The sequence below is a fragment of the Solanum dulcamara genome, chromosome 8 (genome assembly GCF_947179165.1).
Source record: "Solanum dulcamara chromosome 8, daSolDulc1.2, whole genome shotgun sequence".
Classification (NCBI taxonomy): Eukaryota; Viridiplantae; Streptophyta; class Magnoliopsida; order Solanales; family Solanaceae; genus Solanum; species Solanum dulcamara.
Window position 1 is genome coordinate 36719161 of NC_077244.1, and position 24651 is coordinate 36743811.

Sequence of the window (24651 nt, forward strand, 5' to 3'; positions counted from 1 at the left end):
AACTCTGAGCCATCAAATGTATACCTGAATCCTATGGACCTGCTCTATGGTATCTCTAAGCAAGTCTGTATCTAATGAGTCCATCTCAACTGAATCAAACCAACCAATCAGAGATGTACACTACCTGCCATACAACGCCTCGAATGGTGCCATCTGAATACTAGAGTGATAACTATTATTGTAGGTAAACTCTTCCATGGGAAAGCTCTGATACCAATGAGCACCAAAGTCAATCACAAATGCTCAGAGTATGTCTTCCAACACCTAAATCATCTGCTCAGACTATCCGTCTATCTCATGATGAGCACTTATATCCAATCGAGTACCCAAACCATGTTGTAGGGACCTACAAAAGTGAGAAGTGAATAATGAACCCTAATCAAAGACAAAAGAAACAAGCACCCCTTATAGCTAAACTATGTGATTGATATAGAGTCGATCTAATTTCTCCGTCGTGTACTTCACCTGAACTAGGATGAAATAGGCATACATGGTTAATTTGTCAACAACTACCTAAATAGAATCGTAACCACACATGGTGGTGGGTAATCCCACAAAAAAGTCCATGGTAATATATTCCCATTTCCAAGTAGGAATTGGCATCCTTTATGACACACCTCTAGGTTGTTGATGCTTACACTTGACCTGTTGACAAGTCAAACACCTAGACACAAACTCTGAAATATCCCTCTTCATACTGCACCACTAATAATGTTGACTCAGATCGTGATACATCTTAGCTGCTCCCTAATGGATGGAATATCAAGAATAGTGAGCCTCATCCAGAATTAGTCTAGTCAAATCACCCACCCTTGGCACACAAATCCTACCACCAATCCTCAATACTCCATTTGAATCAAGTACCGCCTCCTTAGATTCACCTCTCAAAACTTTGTCTCAAATAATACACAACTTTATGTCCTCAAACTGCCTCTCCCTAATCTTCTCAACTAAGAAAGAATGTGCCTTCACAAAGGCAAGCACACTATCGTCCTTTGAAATCTGCAATCGAACAAAGCTATTAGATAGCCTCTGAACATATCTAGCCAACTGTTTCTCCTCAACTCGAATTACAACAAGACTCCCCATACTAGAGCACTTTCTACTCTAGGCATTCGCCACCACATTGGCCTTCCCAAGGTGATACAAGATAGTCATTTTGTAGTCTTTCCGCAACTCAAGCCATTTACACTGCCTCAAGTTCAAATCCCTCTGACTGAATATATACTGAAGAATCCTATCATCATGAAGACCTCACAATGCATACTTATATGTAATGAAACCACAGACTAAGCATGAAGACAAGGACCGCTAACTCCAAATCATGAGTAGGGTAGTTTTTCTCATGGGTCTTCAACTGCCTAGAAGCATAGACAATCAACTTCTCCTTATGTATTAAGACACCACCCAAACCAACTCATAAAACATCATAATATGCACTAAAGCCCACACCCTTCCTGTATAACATCAAAATAAGAACTGAAGTCAATAAGATCTTGAGTTTCTGAAATCTAACTCACACTCATCAGACTAATAAAAACCCATACTCTTCTAAGTCAACTTGGTCAATAGGGCTGCAATAGAAGAGCAACCCTGTATGAACCTCTAGTAATAATTGGCTAGCCCCATAAAACTACGAACCTTAGTAGGATAAGTAGGCTTTTTCTAACCTCTAACTGCCTCAATCATTATCGGATCCACTTTAATCCACTCCTTGGACACTTCCAAGAATGCTACAAAATCGTGAGAAAACTCAAACTTGGAGAACTTTGCATACAACTTCTCCTCCCTCAATTTTGAAGTACCAACTTCAAATGGCGAACATGATCAGACTCAATCTTGGAATACACCAAGATGTCATCAATGAATACTATCAAAAATTAGTCCAAGTACGGGTAAAACACCATGTTCATCAACTCCATAAATGTTGTAGGGGGTTAGTCAACCCAAAGGATATCACCAAGAACTCCTAGTGGCCATAATGGATTTGAAAAGTTAACTTAGAGATATCAAATTCCCTAATCTTCAACTGATGATAATCGGAACTCAAGTCTATCTTAGAAAATAACATCGGTTCGTAAAGTTGATCAAATAATTCATCATTGCGGGGAAGAGGATACATGTTCTTGATAGTCACCTTGTTGAGCTGTTTATAATCTATACACATCTTCATAGACATATCCTTCTTCTTCACAAATAGGACCGGTGCACCACAAAGTGACCCACTAGGGCAAATGAACACCTTGCTCAACAAATCCTGTAACTGATCCTTCAACTCTACCGGAGTCATAGGATATGAAGCATAGAAATAAGCTTAGTGCCTGGCTCCATATCAATAAAAAAATTGATATCTCTATTCGAAGGAACTCCTGGAAGGTCAGAAGGGAATATATCCATAAACTCTTGAACTATGGGAACATACTCCATGGAAGGTAGATCAATACTAGTGTCCCGAATGAAATCTAAATTAGATAAGAAATCCGTATCAATCAATCTCTGAGCATGGATGAAGGAAATAATCTTTTTAAGGTAAGAACCAATAATACCCTTCCACTCAATCTTCTAAACACCCGACATCGCTAAAGTCACGGTCTTAGCATAACAATCAATAAAAGCATGATAAGGAGAATCTATACCCAAAATAACATCAAAATCTACCATTCCCAATATGATCATGTCTACCCAAGAGTCGTACCCCACCCAAGAAACAAGACAAGATTTATAAACTTGACCACCACTAAGGGCTCACACACAGCTTTAGAAACATGAATAGGCATAGGCATGCGATCACATATCAAATCAAATCAAGAAACAAAATAGGTAGACAAATAGGAGAATGTAGATCTTGGATCAAGCAAAATAAATACAGATTGATAGCAGATTGGGATGATACTTGTAATAACTACATCAAAAGCCTCTACCTCGGGTCTCCTCAAGAAAGAATAACTAGGCCCCTCTAACACCACCAGTATGAATGACACCTCTACCTCTTCCATACTAAACTGCAAAAACACTACCAGAAGCTCTAACGCCTCTACTTGACTAAAATCTTCCTTAGCCTCTGGCCTATGATGCCGGTAGTCTAGTCTGAATTGAAGAATTGGGCTTGATCCTCCCTAATCCCTCTGAAAAGGACACTATCTTATCATGTGATCTCTATCTCCACAACTAAAGAAAAATCTCTAACTCAAGGACTGTTGTGCTTGAAGAACCAGTACAACTGCCTTGCCCCGTAGGTTGTTGCTGTGAATTATAAGAATCCAGACCCAAATTATAAGACCCACGATATGTTTGAACACCCTCAAATATTGGCATAGATGCATGATTAGGTCCCTGATAGTGAAAGGAACTACTCTCTCTCTATGATCCCCTACCTCCAGATGAGGCACCAAAAACCTAACCTAATGTACGAGCCCTCTTCGAGTTCCATAACTCCTCTCTCTCCATCAAATCCACCTCCTTGGCCGCACTCATAATGGACTGGAAGGAATCTCCCTCTTGAGATTCCCTAAACATAGCTGATCTGATAGACAAAGTCAACCACCTTAAAAATCTATGGATCCTCTTTTTTTGTCTCGAATAATGGCCAAAGCATTCCTAGACAACTGGAAAATAGGTCTCAGACTCTGTAATGGATAAGTTGTTTTTTCTTAGACTCTCAAACCTCAAGTGGCTCTCCTTTCTCATGTTCCAAGGGATGAAGCGGTCATGAAAGGCACTAGGAAATATCTCCCAAGTCACTGGAGGAGATCTAACTGAAAAAGACCCTAAATAAACACTCCACTACTCCCTCATAGGCCTGCAAAGCTAGAGTGTAGTATACCAAACTCCATATATATTAGCCAAGCCACCTGTTTTTAGGAACTCTCGGCGTATGGTTAGAAACTCATCAGCGTCCTCACTCTTCCCACCATAAAACTGGGGTGGTTCTATCTTCAGAATCTCTCATACATACGCTACTCATCCTCTGCCAGAATAATCAAAGGTGCACCTTGACCCTCAACTACTAGTGTAAGGTTACTCCCAACCGCAGGACCCACTAGTGGCTAACCCGCCTAATCCTAAACAACGGGACCTATCATTGCTCTTGATACCATTTTAGTCACGCCCCAAACTGAAGGGGCACAACTGGCACCTATTACCAAAATATAGGATCCTACTCTACTTAACACTTGCTAATGGCGCGTGGAATCCATACAAAGTCAAGAAAACAAACAATTATATCTTGGCTTAACGATAAGCCTTTGACAAACAAGGCCCCTGACAACAACTCTTCAAAGAAAATAACTATTCCTAAAAGTTTATATAAAGTAATAACTAGTTAGCTCACAAGCCTCTTTGGGTCGTTGAGGCCACCATGATATCTAGGAAAGCATAAATGTATGTGGGCTGTTAAAGACACCATGATTTCTATAGAAAAGATGAAAATAGGTACATTATTCAAATAGTGTATCAAATAGCTACCAAAATACAACCAACTAGCACACAAGGCCAGCATGGCCAATAACGTGGCTATCCAACCCAACACACTAGTCTACAAGTCTCAATGAATAAAGTAATTAGATGGGAGAGAGCCCCGACCTACATAAAATATATAAAAAGTACAAAAAAACCAAACCTCAGAGACTCTAGCAACCCCTAAAAAAGGGAGTCAACCAATCATCTGGATAGGCGGCAGTGCTAGTCGAGAGGTCTATTTGGACGTTGCTTAGGACCTGCAGGAATGAATATAGTTCCCCCAAGAAATGGAGAGTTAATACAAAGTAATGCATCAAGTAAGTAAGGAAACTGAAAGATGAAACAAAAGTATAAGTACTGAAAAAAGGGCAGGGGTGAAACATAAGTACAATATCTTATCTCCCTATAACAAGGCGATATAAGCACATAACAAGCAATGAACTAACCTGGCCCCTATAAGCCAAACAGGTAAAAATAATAACAATCACTATAAGTCCTAACGAGTGTAAACAATCGCTAAATACCCATATTAGCCCCTTACCTGGATCCTAATAATAATCTGATCTAAACTATCTAAATGTACCCGTGCCATGATTCAATTTAGATTTGAGGCTTCGTGGTGCAATGCACATATGTTGCCCCGTAGGTATAGCCTGCTCATCCTGTAGGTACGGTCTATTTGACACATAGCTCAGTCTACCCGATGTATAGGCTCGATCTTCCCAGCCCTTAGGCTTGGTATAACACTCAATCTGTATTCTCAAGAACCTTGCAGTGTTAGTGTCTATTGAGGCCAAAACAATAGTAATAGGTGATCATAATTGATCATAACACAATCATAACATGCTTTTCTAGGCCACTAGGAAAGGAGTAGAGTATCGGTAATAGACATTAATCATATGGTGGTACCCAACTCAATAGGGTAAGGCTACAAGTCATATAACAACTATAAATAGGCCATGACAAGCTTAGAACATCAGGATCATGCCAGAAGATAAAAAATAGCCTTAACCTACTTTTCAACCAAATCCCAAAAGCTATCTTTGTGCAGCTTGGACAACCAAAAGAAATGCAACAATGCAAAAATCAGCACGACTGCAAAATAAGCTATAACTAATCAATAAGGTGCTCATGCCACACTCTTGACCAGACAAGTCCAAAACATTGAATGATTCCTATAACAACAACAACCAGTAGCAGATAAATCCCATGAATACATTTCAACAACATCTCAAAGGAGCAACAAGGTCCCGAGGCAACCTAACTAGGAATTTTTTACAATGTTCAACCTAATAACCATCAAATGAGACCCGAATAAGAATCACACCAATCCCCCCATTACCTCTAACACCTGAAAATCATTAATACAAACCAATAATACCTCAAATATATAATACAAAGGGGTACCCACATCCACAATATCAAAAACACCACCATGTGGCTCAAAAATCAATAAAATGGATACTTAAATATCAAATTACAAAGGAGGATTGTAATTATAAGATTACCTCAACCAAAATATTTAAAATAATAATCTTAAGATTCTTCCTCCTGAAGCAACAACACATGGAGCCTAAATCAACAAGAAATATATACCACAATGATGAGCTCGCGACGTAGAGCAATTTTTGTTAAACTTTCGAGTTGAGAATCTAAGCACCCAAGGAGTATTTGAAAGGTTGGTTAGGTTTTTTCTATGTTTTTATCTGTTTTAATGGAAGATATAACTAAGAATGCATTCTTTTATAAAGGCCACTGACTTAGAGATAGGGGGACCCACCTCGAGGTGTTTGCTTGTGTAGTCTCGCAGAAATGTTCATATCTCACTATTCTGAAGTTGTCTTGACAAAGGGTTTAGTTCGTTGGAAACTGGATTCGTAGACCTTTGATTTTATAGTTCATGGATATTCTAACTCTTTATATATTAGGATAAAAGTACTGAGATATTTGATCCAAATATTGGGTGTACTGCCACTAACTCTGGATGTAACTCTAGTTCATAGACTTCTTGGCCTATCCGTTGCAAGATGCGATAAGGACGAATATACCTAGGGATCCCTAATATATAACCCTACATAATCTTCAACTGAAAATATGGTCTTGAGTGACAAAAAATGGGCTGATTTCGTCAGCCTATCAATAATGACCTAAATAGAATCAAACTTCTACGAGTGAGCCAAACTTGTAACGAAGTCCATATTTACTGCCTCTCACTTCCATAATGGAATGAGTATCTCTTGAGTCATCCCACTGGGTTTCTGGTGCTTGACCTGGTTTGGGCCCCCACTATAGTCTGGGAGCCCTGTGGTATGCCAGTCGCACCACCACCTTTAACGCTCTTGAGCATACTCAACACCCATAATAAGGTATCCTAAAGCAAAGGTGTGGTTGCATGCTCTAGAGGAACCTTTTCCTCTCTAACATTAATCTGAGGTTTTAGAAAGACCACTCTAGCATGACCTCTCACTGGTGCCACTCCACAAGCACGACCTTTAGATCTGACTCTACCCCTACCCCTAGTTGGGACCTCAACAACTGCCACGGGAGATAACTTCCCTTTACCAACAAAAATACTAGTTGTAGTCCTTGCCATCTATCAAAAGAATATGTGGCAACTCAGTACTAATAAAGGTAACCACACACGATGAAAAGAATGAACAAAAGAAAGTTTCCTAATAGTCTTCATAGCGTCTCAAAGATAAGTACATATATCTCTGTGATGATCCTCGATACTCTACTTAGACTCGGCTTGTATACATGTGAGACCTATAAAACTAGCTCTGATACTGTTATGACCTAAAAAAGAATGTGATGGCACTCATCTTATTCCACCATGACAAGTTAGTCCAAAACCTAGTTATAACGATAAAGTACAGAAGTAAAATAAGAATGACATGTTTAATGACAATTAATAACACAGATAACAAAACCAATTTAGTTAAACCCCCTAAACCTAGTTGTCATGTGCACAAGCCTCTAATGTATTATAATAGATTTGAAAGAAAAACACAAGTCTCAGATGATATTGTCTCTAAAGTAGAACAACATTATAAAGAGAAGTGAGAAGGTCCGCTGAGATAATAAACAACTACCTCATAAATCTGCACAAGAAGCCTTGAGCAAAAAGAGAAGAGAGAGTATCACGAAGATCCGAGCTCGTAACCTACACAAATATAGAATCAAGAGGTGAGGACCAAACAACACAGTACTTAACAAGTAAACTCGTAAACACAAGTCAAGTAATATAGTATATGGGTACTCCTACCACTCCAACCGAACCTTCACAACTATAGCTTGCACAAAACAATCCCAACCAAACAGTTCACAATTTACATAGCACACAACTCAACAACAACACTCAAATAATTACAGATCCTCAACAATAGGCATAATATTCATCAATCATAAGTTCTGCAAAAATACACTTACAAGTTCACAATGATAAGAATATGCTATACAATGAAATACAATGCCAAGTATGATGATGCATGTTTGACCTAATGATACACACCCATTATCTATCCATCCGGGACTCATAAGGGACTTATCAATCGATACATCCATCACAGTGTGCGACATAACCCTCGAATATAGAATCCATCGCTGCATGCGACACATCCCTTGAATCAAAATATCTATCACAACATGTGACACGTTCCTCGAAATAGTACATCCTCTCTGATTTCTTATTCTTTCTTAGTTCATATAACACTTATCACAACCTTGTCTCAAAACCATCCAAATAAACATATTCACACAAATAATTAGAAGATGAATATTTTCATAACAATACACAATTCACAACAACAAAATCATGATACAATATCAACAATAAATGAATAAACCTTTCAAATCATTCTCAACACATCACACATCAATACATAAGCAAGTTATCTTTTATTATCCCTTTTTAATTATTAAGATTATTTAATATGAATAAGTCAACCCATCACCAATTCCCATTACTCCCAACATATACAACAAGGAAGTATGAGATTATATACACTTAACAACAATCGAGAAATCATTTGCCTCAATTAATTGAATAATCACTCTAGGACTTGAGTCTTCCCATTTCATTGGGCTTTCAAATCAATGCAATCCAACCAGATAAATAATCACAATAAAATTTCAAACTAACAATATTCATATTACTATATGTCTAGACTAAACCCAAAAACTCGCCCAAATCTATAATCAGGTTCTGAATCTTGATGTCAATTCATATTTTAATTCTCATGTTTTCCAAATTTCAAGTATAGGATTAATTCTTAATTCCTTCAAATAACATAAATCTAATGATTTTATATAATACAATATATCTAATATTCAATTCTATATGATAATAGTTTCAAAACATGAATCATAAAGTGATATCTTACAATGAAATTTCAACCACAAAAAAATACACATACAAAACTAACCTCTTTAAAGTAATCCAATCACACCTACAAACCCCTTTAAAGTAATCCAATCACACCTACCATTATCTCTCAATCTGTCACGACCTAACCCCATGGGCTGCGATTGGGGTCTAATCTGGGCCCCCGTATACGTATCTAGTGGACATAACAATCAATATAAGAACTATACATAAGAACCCTAGTGGGTCAAATCATTTTCATGCCTGTAGCCTCTTTCATTTGTATCTTATCATGAAAGGGCATGCAAGCCGACAAGGTTGCCATAGTATCTTAATATTTACAATACATCATATAGATATAACTGAATAGAACTTACATGTATAACCCACATATATGTCTATAGAGCTCTAAGAATATTAATAGTAACATATGGCGGGACAGGTCCCCCGTCGTACCCCTGAATAAACAAATATATACATAGAAGGTTTGGTACTACAACTCGGCTCAGAATCAATAGAGCTTCTTCCAAACAGGCTGAGTGGAATCCTAAGTTAGCAGACTCCCAAAACTTGTGTCTGTACCTACGAGCATAAAATGCAGCCCCCCAAAGAAAGAAGGATCAATAGGACATATGTACTGACTATATAAGCATAACGTAACTGAGATAACAACTGACATAGGCATGCAGGAAATCAAGTATAGCATTTAATAGGGTACTGTACCTGCACCTTATAAAGTAAGGTCATGTATATCATTATCACGTACCGTATCCAGCCCGCTTGGGGACCCGACGTTACAAATGCATCAGTTTATCATCGTGGGCATATGCATACTATTAGCACTATAGGACGTATAGCCCAATCTATATAGATATGATAGGTTAGTGCTGAGGAACGTCTGTCCCGATCCCTACACATATAATATGTTAGTGCCGAGGAGCGTTCGACTTGATCCATATATATAATACGTTAGTGCCGAGGAACGTCCGGCCCGATCCCTACACATATAACACGTTAGTGCCGAGGAACATAAGGCCCAATTCCCATAAATATAATATTGCATATATGTGCACATAAAACTTGGTAACGTAACAACCATATCCCGAATATCACCATAAGATGTGTCAAAGAGTCTCTAGGTATAAGAGTTTACACATCCAGTCGTTACTCAGCCAATAGAAGGGTCGAGGAATAAGAATTTTACCACTTTAAGAATCCTAACCTCAAGAAGTGAGTACAAGTCATGATTTATACCCGAAACCTATAAATGGGATCACCTCTAACTCATACCATATATCGATTCACTTACATCCTATTGTTTCAAAAGAAAAAAGGGATAGGTTTCACGTGTACTACTTTTTGTCAGGTAGAAGTCTTACAAGTCCATAACTCAACTATCGTAGGAGTTCTAATATCGAGAAGTGAATAAGATTGACGAACCATATTCAGGGATCTATGAATGGAATTATTCCAACATTACATACACAATCCACTTAGGACTGAGATATGCCAACAAAAAAGAAAGATAGACTTTACGTACTCCTCACTTCCTAACGTATGGAAGGCTTGAGAGGTCCTAGTTCAATTATTGTTAGAGTGCTTTCATTAAGAAGTAAATAAGGGTCATGAATTACGCTTGGAATTTATGAGTAGATTTATCCTCAACCTCATATCATTCACTACTTAACTTGAAAACATGCCAAAAGAATAGAAAGAATAGGCTTTACATACATTACCTTTTATCATATAAAAAAAAACTTAAAAAGGAAATAGCTTGACTATTACAGGAGTTCCACCATCATGAAGTGGATAAGAATTATGAATTGTACTCGGAGCTTTACGAATGGAATAACTCCCAATTTTACATACATAATAGTTACCTCTAAGACATGCCAAAAGAGAAGAAAGGGTAGCTTCACATACCTCTTATTAATTGCCTTGAACCCGGCTTGTCTCGTCGTCCTCTAAACCTATTTAACATGAAGGTAATACTAGTATTAATAATCTTTGACTTTCTAGATTTTAATTCTGTCACCAACTATCCATAGACCTTATTCGCCTTCCTCGACTAGTCTCGACTAGTCTATTAGTAATTTAAGAAGTTAATGGAATTCGGGTAGCATCTCCTCTATAACATGCCCTATCCAAATTTCCAATTACGTCCCTAATCACTACAGCCAACAAACAATAACACCCTACAACATATATACAAGCAATTCATATCAACAGTACAAAATACAAACTCCAAACGACTCGCTCAAAATTATGATATCCAAAATAGGGTTTCTAGTCTCTATTTCATAAAACCTTTAACCGTAAGAAACGGAGGGTCGTGTGGCTGCAACCAGAAGTACCTACATGTATTTTAGAACACTTTTAGGCCTTGCAACACATCACCATATCTCCTATAGCCGCAGCACCACAAGTGCAACACCTTACCCGACTTCAATTTAACTATAATGACTCTAATTTCAATTGTTCCAAACGTCAAGCATATTTATAGAATTTTCATATTTACAGCCACCTACACGACATGTAATATACTTAATAAAAACATCATAAACTCCAAATTAAAAGGAAATACCTTACCTTATGTTAAACTCATTAAACTCACCAAAACTATCAAAACGTGAATTCTGGACAGCCTACTGTCTTATGTTGTCGCTTAGTTTCAAAGGGATAATTGAGGGAAACAGGATTTGCGACCTGAAGGAAAGTTATAGAAATATGTCTTAAGGTCGCATACAATTTCAAATCACCCCTACCGCAATTTTTTACAAAAATATATGCCAAAAATACAAACAGCAATCCGTGTAGGATTTCCTAAACAAAATTTGGGCAGCACCTCCCCCATACTTCATCACCCTTTTTCGAGCAGAGACAATCAAAGATGGGTTTTAGAGGCTAAATGAAAGTTATATCCCTATGAAATAGATTTCCAAAACATCTTGAATCACTTGAAATAAAGCCTTACACAAGGAGTTATACTTATTTTACTAACAGTAGTATCATTCAAAAATGGGTCTGTTAACAAGAACAAAAACCTCCACTTTTCCCTAACAATAAATTTTATGTTGTTAAAAACCATCATATCATCGTAGGATACCTTAAATAATTAATTTACGGAAAGAAATTGGGAAACTTACCTTGGAAGAACCCTAGCCGTAGCTCCCGTATTCTTGCTCTGTAGCTTTCTCTCAACTTTTTCTAAGGCTAAGATGCTGAAAATGATGTTGATCAGCAATACACATGTATATATATGTGTCCTTAAAAGGGGACACATGGCATACCCCAGGGGTGACACGTGGAAGCCCTCTAGGGTGCCACCTCACGCCATACAACCAATTATATGCTGCCACATGGCAGCGTGGGGTCCACCCTAAGTAGGTGGGTCACCTACTTAGCTCAAGTAGGTATGTCACCTACTTGTCACCTGCTTGCTTCATTTTTGTGGGGTCGTAATCTCATCTTACTTTAAGAGCCTATGTATTCCTTGCTACGTAAGCTCAACACATACTCCAATAGCTTAAGTACGTAAAACATCCAAGTTGATAGCTTACACAAGTAAGTCGAGTCCTACGACTCATTACTTGACCTCCAACTCATTTCAAATCCTTATAGACCTATTTCCAACCTTCACTCTTAAGGGGCGTCACGTCCTCCCTTCCGTAGAGTTATTTAATCATTTTATAGATAATTTGGGTCACGGGACAACTTTTAAGAAGCTTAAGAAGACGTTTCGAAGCACAAAGTTATGGGGTATAACATCCTTCCCCCTTTAGAACATTCGTCCTCGAATGTTAAGTAGCCTCATAAGGTCTTACAAGTGCTTCAAGATTTCTCTATATTGGTTGTCATCTAAAGGCCTCTTATTAACCCATATAGTCAATTTAAGAGGGTATATTACCCGTAGGCATAGAGAACAGGTGATATTTCTTTTCCCTTTCTTCTTTCCAGTTCTCTTTCCACACATCATATTGTACCCTTTACAAGAACATGTGTAGGAGATTAAAGTGGCTCGGAAGATGCCTTAATATTTCCATACTAGTCTGTACGTAAACCTATATCGTTTCTTACTTCCTTCATCTGTTGTTAGGGCTCCACTATAGCTTTTCTCCTTAGTACTGATTGTACCTTAAAGGTTTTACTTCAAACCGTCTTATAACTTCTCTTAATGTATTCGAATATAATAGTTACATGGCTATTACCGACTTCGTTTATCGAGTAATCACCTGGTTTTACTCTTGGCATACCGCTATTCATAGGTTGCATCAGTTGTTTTTCAAAGCTACATCCCCTATCTCAAAGGGTCTTATCATCTTTCATGGTAGAGTCACATATACACAATACTTCTTTATACCAACAATGCCATGCAAGGCCAACGTATACATACATCCATATCATCTCATATCATAACCATATAGGGCTTTCCAGGGGGTTACCCATCCTAGTACTACTCTTGCCCAATCACGCTTAACTTCAGAGTTCTAATGGAATCCGGTGCGTTAGTGCTGGTATGATCGCATCCATCCCTTGTGGGGTCTCATTTGAAGTTTAAGCGTTCCTATTTACAAATGATAGTGTCAGTTGATTTTCTCTTATGCTTATATTTATCTTGTACACTTCCCCCTTTTAGGGTGTATCCATGTCATTATCTATTTATTTCTAACTTTCCAAATGCATAGGAGTCCTTTCTAACCTATTTAGTATACTGCGTTATTTCCATATCTTCCTTTACATCCCCTATACTTTGGGTTACCCATGTACGAAACCTTAATACCATAATAAGGTGCTTAGAACCCTCAATTTACAGTACCAACTCTAGTCTTAAACACTAGGACTCGAGTAATATCCTTAATGTAGCAGTGTATTCAAAGCCATATTCCATTCATCCCAATCAGTAATTAGCTCGAGCTCATAATTGGTTCAAATTCTCCACTCGGGAGCACTTATACTTTGATGATCCGTGTTTCAAGCTTCGTCATAATACTAGCTTTATTCCAGTGGATACCACTTGACCTTTTATTCTGAACATTCCCAATAAATCTGTGTAAAACTTTCTTATTCATTCACTATTTTCCTTTCTGTCTTCCACTTAACTTATTTTGCTTTACACATTTCATTATACTAGCATGCACTCACAGTCTAGTTTGTCACACTTGCTTTCGCTTCTCTTACTTACCCTCAAGTTTTCTCCTATTTCACTATAAAGGAGATTTCTTGTACTTTCCTTTTTTGTTACGTATATATCACAATATCAATTCAGTCGGTACCTTAATATATCATTCTATCCAGATCTATCAGTCTTTCTTAAATCATCTTCTTAAGGTCATAATTCTTTTCCAACTTCGGTTTACCATATCAATATCGACCTCTTAGTTTCTAATGCCATCAATTCAGTAATTAATTTATTTCTTGAGGTCAGCCATACTTGTAGTTTATCTAAATTTCATCATTATTGTGGACACGACCTTTCAAGACATACTATAGCCCTGTATCTCATTCTCTTTCTATTTCTTGGAAATTTTGGACAGAGTTTCCTCTTTATTTCTTACTATCTCAAACCTGCACACAGAAAATACCAAAAGTGCTTCACAGGACCAGCTCGCATAAATATACATATATACATATCATATCACATCATATTGCAGCTTCATAGGGCGCCCAATATCAATAATAGTATAAAATGAGGGACTTACCTCACATGTCCAACTCGAACTGCGCCTGTTAGACCTTCCATCCATATTTCCTTTCACTTTTCAACTTATCTACTTTTTCCTTTCAATTTCCGACTTTACATGTCATTTATATTTCCATACCTTACCTGGCACACATCTATCGTGCCTTGGCTTACCTGCGTGCTTTGTAACTTTCCATATCGTCAGTCATTTCCTTCTATCGACGTCGTCTTTCATCTGAAATCAGAGGTTAGTATAAGGAGTTCCATTTCCTATGACTTGGCTTTATTGCACGACCTTAAATATGAAAAAAAGGAAATATCCTAATTGTCTTGTAGCCTCCTATTTATAGATGTGGCACGCAATACATCGATAATCAAGACTTTACTAGACACGGACTGTAGACACTCCGAGGACAAACTGCTCTAATACCACTTTAGTCATGACCCAACCCCGTGGGCCACGACTGGGGTCCAACCTGGGCCCCGTTTATGTATCTAGCGGATGTAATGATCAATATAAGAACTATACATTAGAACCCCAGTGGGTCATAACATTTTCATGCCTGTAGCCTCTTTTATTTGTATCTTATCATGAAAGGGTGTGCAAGCCGACAAGGCTGCCATAGTATCTTAATATTTACAATACATCATGTAGACATAACTGAATAGAACTTACATGTATAACCTACACATATGTCTACAAACCTCTAAGAATATTAATAGTAATATATGACGGGATAGGGCCCCCGCTGTACCCCTAAATAAACAAATATATACATAGGAGGTTTGGTATTACAACTCGGGTCCAAATCAATGGAGCTTCTTCCAAACTGGCTGAGTGGAATCCTAAGCTGGCAGACTCCCAAAACCTGTGTTTGTACCTGCGGGCATAAAATAAAGCCCCCCAAAGAAAGAGGGGTCAGTACGACATATGTACTGAGTATATAAGCATAACGTAACTGCGATAACAACTGACATAGACATGCAGGAAATCAAGTATAGTATTTAATAGGGTACTGTACCTGCACCTTACAAAGTAAGGTCATGTATATCATTATCACGTACCGTATCCAGCCCATTTAGGGACCCGACATTACAAATGCATCAATTTATCATCGTGGGCATATGCATACTATAGTACTATGGGACATATAGCCCGATCCATATAAATATGATAGGTTAGTGCCGAGGAACGTCCGGCCCGATCCCTACACATATAACACGTTAGTGCCGAGGAACGTAAGGCCCAATTCCCATAAATATAATATTGCATATATGTGCACATAAAACTTGGTAATGTAACAACCATATCCCGAATATCACCATAAGATGTGTCAAAGAGTCTCTAGGTATAAGAGTTTACACATCCAGTCGTTACTCAGCCAATAGAAGGGTCGAGGAATAGGAATTTCACCACTTTAAGAATCCTAACCTCAGGAAGTGAGTACAAATCATGATTTATACCCGAAACCTATAAATGGGATCATCTCTAACTCATACCATATATCGCTTCAGTTACATCCTACTGTTTCAAAAGAAGAAAGGGATAGGTTTCACGTGTACTACTTTTTGTCAGATAGAAGACTTACAAGTCCATAACACAAATATCGCAAGAGTTCTAATATCGAGAAGTGAATAAGATTGATAAACCATATTCAGGGATCTATGATGGAATTATTCCAACATTACATACACAATCCACTTAGGACTGAGATATGCCAACAAAAAAGAAAGATAGACTTTACGTACTCCTAACTTCCTAACGTATGGAAGGCTTGAGAGTTCCTAGTTCAATTACTGTTAGAGTGCTTTCATTAAGAAGTAAATAAGGGTCATGAATTACGCTTGGCATTTATGAGTAGATTTATCCTCAACCTCATATCATTCACTACTTAACTTGAAAACATGCCAAAAGAATAGAAAGAATAGGCTTTACATACATTACCTTTTATCATATAAAAAAACCTTAAAAAGGCAATAGCTTGACTATTACAGGAGTTCCACCATCATGAAGTGGATAAGAATTATGAACTGTACTCGGAGCTTTACGAATGGAATAACTCCTAATTTTACATACATAATAGTTACGTCGTCCTCTGAACCTATTTAACATGAAGGTAATACTAGTATTAATAATATTTGACTTTCCAGCTTTTAATTCTGTTACCAACTATCCATAGGAACCAATTCCTTATTCGCCTTCGTCGACTAGTCTCGACTAGTCAATTAGTAATTTAAGAAGTTAACAGAATTCAGGCAGCATCTCCTCTATAACATGCCCTATCCAAATTTCCAATTATGTCCCTAATAACTACATCCAACCAACAACAACACCCTGCAACATATATACAAGCAATTCACATCAACAGTACACAATACAAACTCCAAATGACTCACTCAAAATTACGATATCCAAAATAGGGTTTCTAGTCTCTATTTCATAAAACCTTTAATCGTACGAAGCGGGGGATCATGTGGCTGCAACCAGCAGCACTTACATGTATTTTAGAACATTTTTAGGCCCTGCACAACATCACCACACCACCTACAGCCGTAGCACCACAAGCGCAACACCTTACCGGACTTCAATTTAACTATAACGACTCCAATTTAAATTATTCCTAACGTCAAGCATATTTATAGAATTTTCATATTTACATACGCCTACACGACGTGTAATACACTTAATAACAACATCATAAACTCCAAATTAAAATAAAAGACCTTACCTTACGTTAAACTCATCAAACTCACCAAAACTATCAAAACATAAATTCTGGACAGCCTACTGTCTTATATTGTCGCTTAGTTTCAAAGGGGTAATTGAGGGAAACAGGATTTGTGGCCTCAAGAAAACTTATAGAAATGTGTCTTAAGGTTGCATAAAATTTCAAATCACCCTTACCGCAATTTTGTACAAAAATATGTACCCAAAATACAAACAACAATCCGTGTAGGATTTCCAAAATAAAATCTGGGCAGCATCTCCCCCATACTTCATCACTCCTTTTCAACCAGAGACAATCAAAACTGGGTTTTAGAGGCTAAATGAAGGTTATATTCCTATGAAATATATTTCCAAAACATCTTGAATCACTTGAAATGAAGCCTTACACAAGGAGTTATACTTTCTTTACTAACATCAGTATCATTCATAAACAAGTCTGTTAACAAGAACAAAAACCTACTCTTTTTCCTAACGATAAATTTTATATTGTTAAACACCATCATATCATCGTAGGATACCTTAAATAATTAATTCACAGAAAGAAATCGATGAACTTACCCTGGAAGAACCCTAGCCATAGTTCTCTTATTCTTGCTCTCTAGCTTTTCTCTCAACTTTTTCTAAGGCTAAGATGCTGAAAATGATGTTGATCAGCAATACACATATATATATTTGTGTCCTTATAAGGGGACATGTTGAAGCCCCCTAGGGTGCCACCTCACGCCATGCAACCAATCATACGCTGCCACATGGCAACGTGGGGTCTACCATAAGTAGGTGGGTTACCTACTTAGCCCAAGTAGGTATGTCACCTACTTGTCACCTGCTTGCTTTATTTTTGTGGGTTCGTAATCTCGTCTTACTTTAAGAGCCTATGTATTCTTTGTTACGTAAGCTCAACACTTACTCCAATATCTTAATTACGTAAAACATCCAAGTTGATATCTTACACAAGTAAGTTGAGTCCTACGACTCATTACTTGGCCTCCAACTCATTTCAAATCCTTATAGACCTATTTCCAACCTTCACTCTTAAGGGGCGTCACGTCCTCCCTTCCTTAGAGTTATTTAATCATGTTACAGATAATCTGGGTCATAGGACAACTTTCAAGAAGCTTAAGAAAATGTTCTGAAGCACAAAGGTACGGGGTATAATATAATCATTATCCGATGACTATCATATAGTCATTGCAATCATCAATTAATAATTGGCTATTGAAATTTGTCTCAAAATTTGATCAACCCTACAACTTAGCAACAACTATTGAATGATGCAATTGCTTATATATAATATTTCCTTTTTAAGATTATTGCACCACTTTTTCTTATACCTAGTAATTTAATTACATACTCACTAGGTTGAGATTTTTAAAGTTCTCACTTGAATGGTTGTTGCTCGTATGTCGATGCCATATGTAAGTTTTGTTTTGCTTCCACTAACTTATTCTAATATACAGGCCAAGTAACATAGGGTATTTAATAAATTATGAACTTGGCCCATTAACCACTACTAAAATTAATTTTTTAAAATTTACCCATTAATAAATAATCATAGTTAACCGGGTAATTCAAAATTCCATTTCACTTGGCCCATAGACAAAGTCTTCAAAAGTCCTACAATGATGTTAGGCGGAGATATTTAGAGTTTAAAGTGAATAATTGGGTATATTTAAAGGTTTCACCCATGAAGAGTGTTGTGCGATTTGGGAAGAAAGGATAGCTTAGTCCCTATTACATTGGTCCCTACTAGATTTTGAAGAGATTTGGTAATATAGCTTATGAGTTAGAGCTACCATCAGAATTAACAGTTGTTCATCCAATATTTCACATTTTTATGCTCAAAAAGTTATTAGGAGATATTTCACTCATTTTTCCTATAGAAAGCATTGGTGTAAAAGATAGTTTGTCCTATGATTCTGGTTCAGATTCTTGTCATCTTTGCAAGTTGAGGACCAAAGAGGTTGCATCAATCAAGAAACTATGGAGGAATCAAAGCTGAAAAAGGTATGAAAGAAAAATACCCTCATCTATTTGTTCCTCCTAGTGTTGATGTTTAAGGTAATGCTTCTTCCCCCATTTTAGATTCCATTTCATTTTGTGTGTTGAGTGTTTAGTTCTTACATTATATTGGTGCCTTGTGCAAATGCTTAATTTGATCATCATTCGAGGATGAATGATCCCAAGGGAGAAGATATTGTAACACCTAAAATATTCTAACTCAGACCAGTCCAGAAAGCTATGCAAAAGACTTCAAATTTGCTGAAGGATGACTTGTACGGACACCACCTATCGGCCGTAGAAATTTCCAAGGATAGTAGATAATCTCGTAGAGTTGAACTTTAAGAACTAAAAATTTGATCATGAAATACGGACCAAGTTTGTGGACCGTAGAAATTTTCATGAGTCGTAGACCTGATCCATAGACCAAGTCTTGAGACTTAAAATTTTCCAAGTGTATAGGAAGAATCATTGTACTAGTCATAGCCTGGTCTACGGACCATAAACTAGTCCATAGACTAAAGTTGTAAAAGTTATTTTTCAGCATCTCTTCTATGATTGAACAAGATGATCTATAGAATCTTATACGAGTTGTAGAAAGGGTTTGTAGACCTAAATTTAGAATCCTTAGAAGTTCAGTTTGGCTTCTACGAGAAGGTCTACAGTCTATGGAATGATGTACGGACCATAGATTGCCATCTGTAGACAGCTTCTGTCAGTCTTTAAGAAAGGTTAGTTTGATCTTTTTCCATCCTTTTCGAGCTAAATCTGATGGTTTACACCTTGTTAAGTCTCTTTGCAGTACTACTCAACCATTTTTCTCTCATAATAACTTTCAATACTTAGAGAAAGGTTTCAAGAGGAGAAAAGATAGGGTTTTGAGCGTGTTCTTCAAGAATATTGTTCTTCCAGGAATGTAAGGCTAGTCATAGTGTTGGACTAAATTCGTCCTCACGCCCTATATCTAAATTCAGTCAGTAAGATTTAAACTTAGGGTTTCAACCCATTCTTTTCTTGAAATTTGATTTTTCTATTATTCTTTATTATTGAATTTGAATCCCTATCATTGAACTTATGATTCTAGTTCTTGATTATTGCTCATGCTTATTTTTCACATGAACCCTATTTAGTTAAGAGTTGTTGGAAGTTTTTACATTGCTATATACTATGCATTGCTTTCAGTTAAAGTAAAGTTCAGGTATTTCTAAGCTATTAGTTGAAGAAGGGTTTTAAGGGTACTTGAGTGTTCCAAATGGATTACTTAATTTTGAAAGTGTATGACTACTTTTGAATGAATCTTTATCAGTTTTGAGAAAACAATTTTAGTCTATTAAAGTTCAGTTCAGTTCAGTTTAAGAGAGTATTTTGAGCATAGACTCTAAGTATCAGATTTTTAGTTTCGCCTAAATTTGGACCTTTTTAAAGTTATTGAGCATAATGCGTGTTTTGAGAGACGTACTGAGCACTAATTTGGGTACAAGTTAACATAAATCAATCTACATGACATGCACTGCCAATATACATAGGATCATGTTGTTAGTTCGGCGGCTCCTCACTTCAGTCCCAAAAGAGGACTTTTTAGATGGATCCATAAGTTAAGTTATTGTGCTATGCTTGGTATATGATGGCTTTGGAAATGTGAGCTAGATGTTGTATCATCGCGAGGCTCATAGTGATGGTTTTCAATTAGAAAAACTCTCCAAAAAGTAAAGTAACTATTTTCACAAGATACATATATATTACATTGTCTCAGTTATTAAGGTTTATATGTTTTACCTTACATTCATGACTTACATTTTAGTTAGTTATTATCACTGTTTCCTTTCAGTTCAGTCATTATTTCATTCAGTTGTATTACATACCATACATTTTATGTGCTGACGTCTTTCAACACTGCATCATTTTATGATGTATACGCAAGTACTCATGATCATAAATAGATAAATTGTTAGGATCATACTTTGTCAGCCCTTGGTGAGACATCCTTGATTTAGATGGATCCCTTTTAGGTATTGCTTTCTAGTATTTAGTAATTCTTTAAGATAGTCGTGGGTCCTGTCCTGACACCTATCTTTAGTGATTAGAGGCTTCATAGACAAAGATAGAATTTGAGTCAGTTTAGTCTTTTAGATAATGTTTTAACATTTTTTTAATTCAAAGTTGGACTACCATCAATTTAATAAATGCAAATAAAAAGAACAAATGTATTGCTTGGCCCCAAAAAAGGGCACAAGCCCAAGTAAACAAAATGCAAAAATATCAAGGAAAGAAATATTCTAAAGAAATGTCTAGAATGACCGATACTAAAGGAGAGATGTTTGAAGCCTCTGCTGCTGCAAGTCAGCTCCAGCTCCGGTGATGCAACAACAACCAAGAACTTACCAAGAACAATTGTGCTGAAGCTAAAATCAGGAAGTTTGGTTGATATTCACCTTAGCATTTCACATGTCTCACCAATGCCATGAATTTAGAACCTTTGAAGACTTCTTCAGCTCCCAAATTGACTTTGTCCAATGCTATTCCAGTTATACCTTCCTCTAAACCATACAGGCCATGAAATAAAAGACTTATGTTGACCTTTTCCTTGATTTATGCACATTTATCTCCATAGAGCTAATAACACTGCATTAACTCTTGGCTAAGGTCAACACCAGCCTCTGAAAACAACAATCAACAGAACCCCCCAAGCATTAAAATTGATGGTAAATTCTCTAAACGTTAGTCACTAATTAGATTGGAATTTGATGTTATGACTTGAGCCCTAACAATTCTGCTCTAATTACGCTTATATGAAACTCTTTTTCTTCCCCTTCTTGATCTTGATGTTAGGTATTCCTTGTTTATCCAACTGTAAAATAGATCTTGCTTGAATTGAAAATTCATTTTCGTTGTTGAAATGTTTAGCATGTGTTCCTGCAAAATTAACAGTTATGTTAGTTAAAAAATTAGCTAGTTTGTTCCCTTCTCTAAAAGTATGAATCACTGTCATATCCATATTGGTTATTGCCTCCTTAATCTGTCTAAAGTCCATTGATACAGCCCAAGGACCTTCCCAAATACATTCTAATATCTTCTTGATAGATAGTGAATTTGTTTCCATTATTAGAGGTACAATATCATGACTAATGCAATGTAACAAACCAACTTTAAAGGCTTTCATTTTAGCCTCACGTGCATAATAGAGATCTATTTTTGCAATAGCATACACCAATTCTCCTTGTCCATCTCTTACGCAAAAGGCCATAGAGCTTAGTCCACAGTTAAGTTGGCTAGAACCATCAATATTACATTTGTAGATTACCCCATCAAGACACCTCCACCTTACCACTGTGTTGCAGATAAGTGGTGTGTTTTTTCCAAAAATTTTACCATGTTAGGCCAACAGTTAGGCATTGCAGCTAACTAAGGATATCTAGATTTTGCCATAATATAAATATTTCTATTAATCTACAACACCATAACATATCTAGAAATTTTTCCCCATGCTTGATAACATTTCTCCTTTTCCATATTTGCCAAACGATAAGAGCAAGCATAACCCTACTCAAAGGATCCACTTTAGGTTCACAATCTTCCCACCACTTGTAAATAAACTATTTCAATTGAATGAAAGGGCCCTTCATCCTAATAGCTCCTGCAAACAACTTCCAAAGATACATAACATCAGGGCAAAGTAAGAATAAGTGGTTAATAGATTCCTGAGAGTTACTATTACAGCAGCAACACTCCATATTCTCAACAATCCTATTATGAATTAAAACTTCCCCTATGGGGATCCTTTTAAACCATAATCTCCATATTAGAAATGAGATTTTGAATGGGATGCCTTTTTCCCAAATAAACATAATATTTTTAATAGGATCTCTTCTGCTTCTGATAGAGTCCCAAGCACTCCTTATAGAAAACTTTCTATTACTGTTAGGCATCCACCACTGTTTGTCCCTTTCTTCTGAAACCTACATATTACCCATGATATCATTCACATGAGAACAAATATCTCTGCCAAGTAATCATATCATCAGGTTGTCATCCCATTTTCCATCCACCCTAAGCTAATTCAATTCTTCAAATTTATTAGGTATACTGTAATTTACTAGCATGATAAATTATAGGGTCCAAGTTGATTCCAATTGTCATACCATAAGCTAGCATGACCACATCTAGGTTCCCACCATATTTCTTGATCAAAACTTTTTCTAGTCATTAACATCATCTTTCAGACCTGTGAACCTCCCCTTTATTCCATCACTTGAGGTCTCGGTCTCTTGCAGTACTTATTCCATAGGAAATTAGACCATCAAGAGTGTAAGACCTCAGAAGTTAGAAAGTTGGAAGCAAAGAAAAATTTCCCAAAATATAGACTGACTTCAAGATTGATGAGTCTTTCTACAACTCATAGAAATTTCTATGACTCATAAGGATGAGTCGTAGAGAGACCCTTGAGCCTGTTCGGGGAATTCTTAGTCCAATTGATAAGTCGTAAAGCAGACTCGCAGCAAAAGATCAAAGGCTCAGATTTACAAGTTCTCAGAACCTGCAGGACGATAAGGTTCTACGACTTGTAATCCTTTTTATGATTCATAAGGACAACTTGTAGACAAAGATCAAAGATAGGGTTTTTAGAGTTTTTGGGAAGCCTGCAGGATTAGTCATTTCTACAACTCATCAAAATGTTTACGAATCGTAGAGTACCTTTCACAGGGTTGTCCAACCAGGATTAATGAGGGGTAGTTTGATACTTTTCCCTATGTTTATCCATGTATATGGATAGTTTTGGGACTAGATTCATTATGTAATTATTCTAAATACTCCTAAGTTTATTCTTTTTCCTCATTAACTCTAAGATCACTTCTAAGACTTCTCTTCCAAGGTTCCTCAAGAGATCTTCACCTTTCTCAAATTTTGGCTCGGGTTTCTTGAAGAACAAGTCTTCTTTCTCAATTTCAAGTTTGAATTCACTCAAGGTATATGTGGATTCATCCATGGGAGCTTCCACCCATGAAGTCCAAGGTTCTTCTCCAATTTATTTTTATGACTTCCAATTCAAAAGCCTTAATTTCTATGACTATGCACTGAGTTTTCTTACTTTTGATGAATTACATGATATTTGATTAAATTACCTATCTAATTGATGTTATTTTCATGAATTGTGTATGGGTTGATATTAGTATTATTATCATGTATGTTTTCAATCCTATTTCTATGTTTTTTAATTGAATTGACTATGTATTGAAGTTTTACCCTAAATTCAAGTATGAATTATGATTATGTATTTCAATTATGATCAAAATATGAATTTCATGTAAGCTATGTAAAAGGGTGACATGGGACGTTATGTTGGTGACCAAGGAACCTAATATCATGTATTATGCAAGTATGATTTATAATGTTGAAAGGCTATTACTCATATTGAAATTATGATAT

General features: G+C 36.7%; 1 long non-coding RNA gene and 1 pseudogene across 8 annotated transcripts in view; one reads left to right on the top strand and one right to left on the bottom strand.

Annotated features, from left to right (window-relative positions):
• Nucleotides 1–13231: 13231 nt before the first annotated feature.
• On the bottom strand, nt 13232–13349 carry LOC129901849 (5S ribosomal RNA; annotated as a pseudogene).
• Nucleotides 13350–21451: 8102 nt separating this feature from the next.
• Nucleotides 21452–24651, top strand: part of LOC129901194 (uncharacterized) — a 35424-nt gene continuing 32224 nt past the window's right edge. For 4 of the 8 annotated variants that reach the window (XR_008769777.1, XR_008769776.1, XR_008769785.1 and 1 more), the window contains exon 1: nt 21452–21929. This is a non-coding gene — a long non-coding RNA (uncharacterized LOC129901194). Of the gene's footprint in view, nt 21930–23983; nt 24238–24651 lie in introns of those variants that run through there. The other 4 variants (XR_008769780.1, XR_008769779.1, XR_008769782.1 and 1 more) reach the window with 2 other exon arrangements.